This window comes from Pelodiscus sinensis, chromosome 6, assembly GCF_052426305.1.
Source record: "Pelodiscus sinensis isolate ZL-2025 chromosome 6, ASM5242630v1, whole genome shotgun sequence".
Classification (NCBI taxonomy): domain Eukaryota; kingdom Metazoa; phylum Chordata; order Testudines; family Trionychidae; genus Pelodiscus; species Pelodiscus sinensis.
In genome coordinates, this window is record NC_143057.1 from 110978983 (window position 1) to 110985572 (window position 6590).

Here is a 6590-nt window from a genome sequence, read left to right on the forward strand (position 1 = left end):
TTAGTCAAACACACTAGGGGGAAAAAAAAACCTTGAAAATCCGGTTTTTTCTCCTCCTTTGGAATAGTGTAGTGTGTGTGTGTGTGTGTGTGTGTGTGTGTGTGTGTGTGTGTGTGTGTGTGTCTGTAGGATTGGTGGGAGGGAACAGTCGTATTAACCAGACTTGAAAGAGTGTTTCTTAAAAAGTGATATTGCAACCGTACATCAACAACAACAAAAAGTTGCTCTTCACCTGCCCTCTGTGTTTGCTTAACTTTTTCTCAGATCAAGAATATTTGTTTGGCCACCCTCAGTATCTACTTTAGTTGTTTAGATCTGACCTCCAGAGAGTAGGGCCCACCTCAGACCTCCCGGCTGCAATGCTAATATTACCATTTCCTGCGGAGATCTTCCTGTGGTTTAAGTTCACTGCTCTGTGGAGGTATTTTTGTGACTCATCACCAAAGAACTCCTCAGTCCTTCATGGATTTTATTTCCTAACACTCCTACAAAGCAGAGAAATACCATCCCCATGTTACAGATGGGGAAACTAAGGCACACATTAACCTTATGCACATTCACACAAGAAGTAAGTAGGAGAACCAGGAACTGAACCCAGGTTTCCTGAATCTCAGTCTAGAAATTTAACCACTAGATCATCATACAAATCCCAAAAGTAAAAGTACCATGTATGTCACGTTCCTGAGGTTTTGCATAGGATTTGAAGGTGGGACCAACTGCACCATAAGACAAAATAAGTTTGAGCAGCACCTCTCTCTTACTCTGGGTTTGTATAGCTGCTATATAATGGAGCCAGTGGGCCATTCTTGGTTGCTTGGTTGGGACCTCTAGGTGCCAGCCAGGTAATACAAAGAAGAAATAGTAAAGGAAATCACAGTACAAGTTTTCAAAATGGCACTTGTGCAAAAGTGTATATATGACTTTCAGGTACAGTTATCATAACTGCATGTGCAAATTCTGTATGCAATTCTGAAAATTTGGACCTGTTTTTTAAGCTTATGAGAAGTCTTTGGTATGATGGAAAAAATTTGTACTTAACTGTAAAACAGCAGAGATGGAAGACAACCAAAAAGGAATCATTTATTTAGGATGTACTTTATGACCTGTAATTTCTCTGAACTCTAACAGATTTTTTAGTATGCTGTTATTTTTCGAAGGAAAGTGTCACTAGGTAATGACTGCTGGGTTTGTGTGCATGAGGAAAAAGTTCCTTTCCCCAAATCTCTGTGGTACAATTTCAAATGAGCCACTACAGTTCTCAGAGTCAGACTTTCACACTGCAGATCCTGAATGATCATTTGTAACAATTGCCACGGAGGACTAGCTGTTCCTGCTCCAGTTCTTTGGAATAAAATGCCAAATTGCTGTGCAATTACTGACGAAAACTAATTAGATTGATTAAAGATGACTAAATGAGATCCAAGAGCAGATAAGCATGATCAATACATAACATACACAAATATGTGGAACAAATTCTACTCTCAGATACAGAACAGATCTTACTGACTTTGGTCATTCTATAAGAAGCTTAAATTTGGCCTGCAGTTGGCCTTTTTTTTTTTATTACTTACTTATGTAAAACTGGAACATATTACAAAAGAAACAGATGGACCTCAGGTCATATTCTGTGGGGAAAAGAGACGACAAAGGGTGAGGGAAAAATGTGGAAAACACTGCACTGGCTGAAGGAGTTAATAAACCACTACTAAGGCAGGAAACTGGCTTTTCACAGCACTTTGAAAGAGGTAAAGCAAAAAATAATGAAGCTGAAGATTTGGTTCTGCAATGAGGAGAACTGGACCAGCCCAGCCCAAAGGCTGGCAAGGAGAGAGTTAAGCATTCTCTTTGGGTGCATCTACACAGAAGGGCTTAACTTGAAATAAGCTATGCAAATTGAGCTACGTCAATTGCATAGCATACTTTGAAATTGGGAGCATCTACACAGCACTTATTTTGAAATAGAGCACTCTTCCTCCGACTTCCCTTACTCCTTGTACAATAAGGATTGTTGGAGTAAGAAGTCCTCCAGCCTGACAATATTTCAACGTTATTTCGAAGTAACTGCCTGCTGTGTAGACATGGACCAAGTTATTTCGAAATAACGCTAGTTATTTCAAAAGAATGTTGCTGTGTATATGTACCCTTACAGCCCTCAACTCCAAACTATATATGCAAGGTGAAGTGCCTGTGGCCAGTGATGATGTATTAAACAATTCTCCCAGTCCGTGTAAAATGGATGTGACCCCCAAGGCAATAGTGGACAGGCACACTCTCCGGGTGGGGGGGGGGGGGAGAGGGAAATACTAACTGAAAAGCCCCCAGGATGTGTGAGCTGGTTCAGACATTGTCTGCATAGAGCCACCTTGTGCAGAGTAAAGCTCATTTCCAGGGCAGCCTGGAGAAAGCTCAAAAATCACAACAATAGGAAACTGCTTTGTTTATGCCAAACTTTAGAAAGCTAGTTCAACCACTCAGTTCAACATTGAGTCCTTGGGGTAGTGCTCTCCTTCACGTCACTTAAATCAGGCTCACCTGGATTATTTTTCATATACTTCCAGTCAGAATAATCTTCGTTAAACTGAACTGAACAAATAAACCCATAAGTGAAAGCGCAGTGTGCATGCTGTAGCTGAACACAAAATGGCAGCTGCCACCCCTCCCAGGAGAGAGGCTGCCTTCCATTTCAAAGTGCAGTGTGCAGCCCCAACACACACAAGCTGCAGGCACTAAAACTGGCCTGCCACCCCTGCAACTGAAGCCAACAGCAGTCAGTTGAGTGGACTGATTTGAGGATTGGGTCTTGAAAACTGAAAAGGGGGAGGAGGTGGGGAGCAAATATTCTTCACTGACACATTTGACACTAATACGCAGTGTTTGCCAATGGAGACAGTGAACGTGCTAACACAGGAGGGGTTCAAGAAAGGCCTGATTCTGCAGTCCTTGTCAACATACATGTTTGAAGTCAAAGGGATTTTTTCCTACAGCATTTAGGAATTTCACTATTATGCCAATGGGAACAATGTAAGGAAATATCCTGCATTAATATACGTGAGTTTGATTAGTGCCTTTATGGTTTTATTCCATCTCTATCTTCTATTGTATGTGATGAAATAAACGTGGGACTAATTAAACCATGTCTGCCCTGGATGTTTTGCCTATGGAAAAAAACAACAATTGGGCTGAGGTTACTAATACTCACAATATCTGGGTCAAAATTATGGGCCAAATCCTCAGATTATGTGAAATAGGCATAGCTCCATTCAAGTAATCAAATCTGACTCGTTATGACCCACTGGTCTCCTTGGAGCTATGTTAATTTACATGAACTACAGTTTTGCATGAAAATTGTTAGAGATATTCTGAAACTTAAAACATCTGAAGCTTGATCATTTCAGCTGATTTCTGTTTATTTGATTTGGATCTTTAAATGTATTATGCTATTCAAGAGTCATGAATGCACATGAACCAAGAAAATGGACTGTAGAATACCCTGTAAAGCAAAGCTATAATGTCACATAACTCTTTTAGCATGGTACGGACAAAGTCAATTCATATGCAGTATAAGCATAATAGTGATACTGACCTCCAAATACATACAGAAGGGAAAGTGCCTGTGACCTGCATGAGTCAGTGGCTAGAAGTTAAAAATTATCTATGACTGGGTGGTAATTCAGAGTAGTGGAAAGATAAAAATTAACAATTTTTTTTTTAAAGGATGAAATAGATCAAAGGTGGTTAACCTAGAAACCATGCTCTTTTCCACTGGAGCTTTCAGTAAACTACATTGATTTGAATTTCCCAATGATCAGCTCCCTTACATCAGCTCCTACATGCCAGGCTGGCATTCCTCATAGTGATTCATCACATTAATACACCAACCCCAGGCAACAAAGGGAGACGATTGTCTGGAAATTAAAAATATAGCACCTGATTTTCAACCAAAACTTAACCAGACCTCCCTTTTACACCTTCAGAATAGTAGTGGGCAGATGGTGTAAGTAAAATTTGAGTAGTAATGAGGATCTATACCTTCATAGGACGTCAGTATCATTATCACTACTTTACAGTTGGGGAAACTGAGGCACTGTACAACGGCATGATTTCCCTAAGGTCACTCAGCAAACCAGTGGCAGAACCTCAGTCTGAGGTTCTCAGTCCACAGTCCTAGCCATTAGGGAACTCTGTCTCTCAAGTAAACAGCCTTATATCAATCTGACCAAAATTATACTTGGACATGATTGCAGGTACAAAAAGGGAGGTTGCTGTTTAAAAATCTGGTCCATAAACAGTATTTTTCATTGTCACCCCCTAAATCTTCACAGTGTCAAAGAGAAAAGCAAGCAGCCTACATACTATAGCTGCAGGGAAACACTGTATATTATCTAGCAGTATTTTACATTATTCAGGTTCACTGAACATAAATTCTGGTGCAGATTTTGCTGTTGCTGCCAATGGCAACGGAGTGCAAATTAATTTGCTGGCATAGTACCTTCAAGACCACTATTATTTTTTAGAGGGGCCCATGCAGATTAGAAAGCTGGTGGCCTAGGGCATGTGAACCCACATTCTGGCTGCTCACTAAGCCAGTCTTCAGGGACAAGGTAAAGCTGCCCCCCTCCAAAGATGGGAGTTCTATAACGCACACAGATGAACTTCCCTTAGCAGCAGGGTTCTTTTGTCTCCATCCCACCAGGATATAGGAATTACAACCCATAAGCTATGGCTGCCTCTCCTGTCTACTAGTGGTAGGGAAAGGAGAGGGCTTGGGGTCCATTTTTGTTTTTAGTAACCAATCAACCCTTTCAGCATGTGTTTCCCCTCCCCCCCACCATAACCTGCAGGTGGCAACTCGTGCTGACTATTTAGTATGTGGTGGGGATCTGTGCTAACATTGGAGGCCTGCTTGTCTTTTGCCTTACCCCAGGCTGGTCAGTTCAGTAGGTGTGGGTGTAAGTGTATGCGTGAGCCATAAATTTCACCCTCAGCCGCCTCCTCCTCTCTGAGATCCTTTCCGGGGTTCAGGAACCCCCGATGCCTTTACTTTCAATAAACCAGGGAACCCTCTTCCTAGATGTCAGGTGATGTTCTAAGCATGCTCAGTTCAACTCCTCAGTCTCATGGGCTTAACTGCAGTCTACATTAATTTTGTGGGGAAGTGGTGGATTGATTAAGTGACTGTGCAAATGTATCTCTTCTGTGGAGCATGAAGTAAACATAAAGCAAATCCCCTCCGGGAAGCATTAACTAAGGTCCTTTCTTGAAGGCAGGTTACCAAGTGTCAGTTCATTAAATTGCTGCCTTTCCCCTGAAGGGACAGTTGTTAAATACACTGCTATTGATTATTTCACTGTAACCGGTTCCCTGATCAGGGAATTCTCTTTCCACAATTTCTGATCTCATTAGCAACGTTACAATGCAGATTTTTCTTTTTGAGAGCATAAACTTTACTTACCATGGACATATTCAGCAGGTTAAATCAGACTAATAAATAGGAACATAGGTACTTTTGAGAATTTTACCCTAATGACTCAGTACTGAATGTTCAAAAGGATTAGTTAGTTGTGCCTAGGTCTGGTGTGCAGGGAGGTGCCTACCACTGCATGCCAGGAAGAACTCCTCTTTTGAGTGAGGGCACTAATATTGTTTTAGGAAGGAGGATGCCCTCCCTTGAAACTTTTAGTCCAGTGATTTGTGCACTCACTTGGGAGGCTGGACACCCCATTTCAAATAACCTGCACTTGCTCAAGGAGAGAAGGGATTTGACAATAGGCTCTCTCAGAGTATGTCTACACAGCAGTGTAATTTCGGAATAACTGACGTTATAGTCCATGTCTACACTACAAGCAGTTATTTCGGCAATGTCAAAATAATGTCAAGCTGGAAGACTTCTTACTCTGACTCCTGTAGACCTCATTTTACGAGGAGTAAGGGAAGTTGGAGGAAGAGTGATCTAGCTTGGACTTCCTGCTGTGTAGACAGCACCAAAAGCCAAAATAAGCTACTTCGACTTAAGCTACGCAATTGACGTACCTGATGTTGCGTAGTTTATTTTGGCTTTAGCCATGCTGTATAGACGTTCACTCAGGTAACTGCCCTAACCTTTTGGCTATGGGATATTCTGAAGTTGTCACTCTCTCAGTCCCAAATGACTCCTAAAAAGGAAGAGGGAGAGTGTAAATACAAGCAGAGGAATGAGTCTGTAGTTCAGGGCTTACAGCACTCACCCAGGAGATGAAAGATCCTGTCTCCCTGATCCAACAAGATTCTCCCCTGGAGAGTTGGAGGGGCTTCCTATATTGAAATATCCTTAGCTCAGTGTGTTAGCACTCACCCTGAGAAGTACTAGCAGATCCCTGTTCAAATCCCTTGTCCTCTTCTCCTCCTTCCCAGTGCCCAGAGTTCATACAATGGTTTGGAGTATCCACCCAGCCTGTTCGGATTGAGGTCCTCCCAGGCTGTTTTGTAGAAGCCTGTTTATAGGGGTTTGATCCAGTAAGTAGCACCTTAACGATTGGGGCCCCTCAGGTGAATTAAGCAGACAAACACTTATCTTACCTGGTTTGCGAATCACTCTGGTTTTAGGTGGGAGA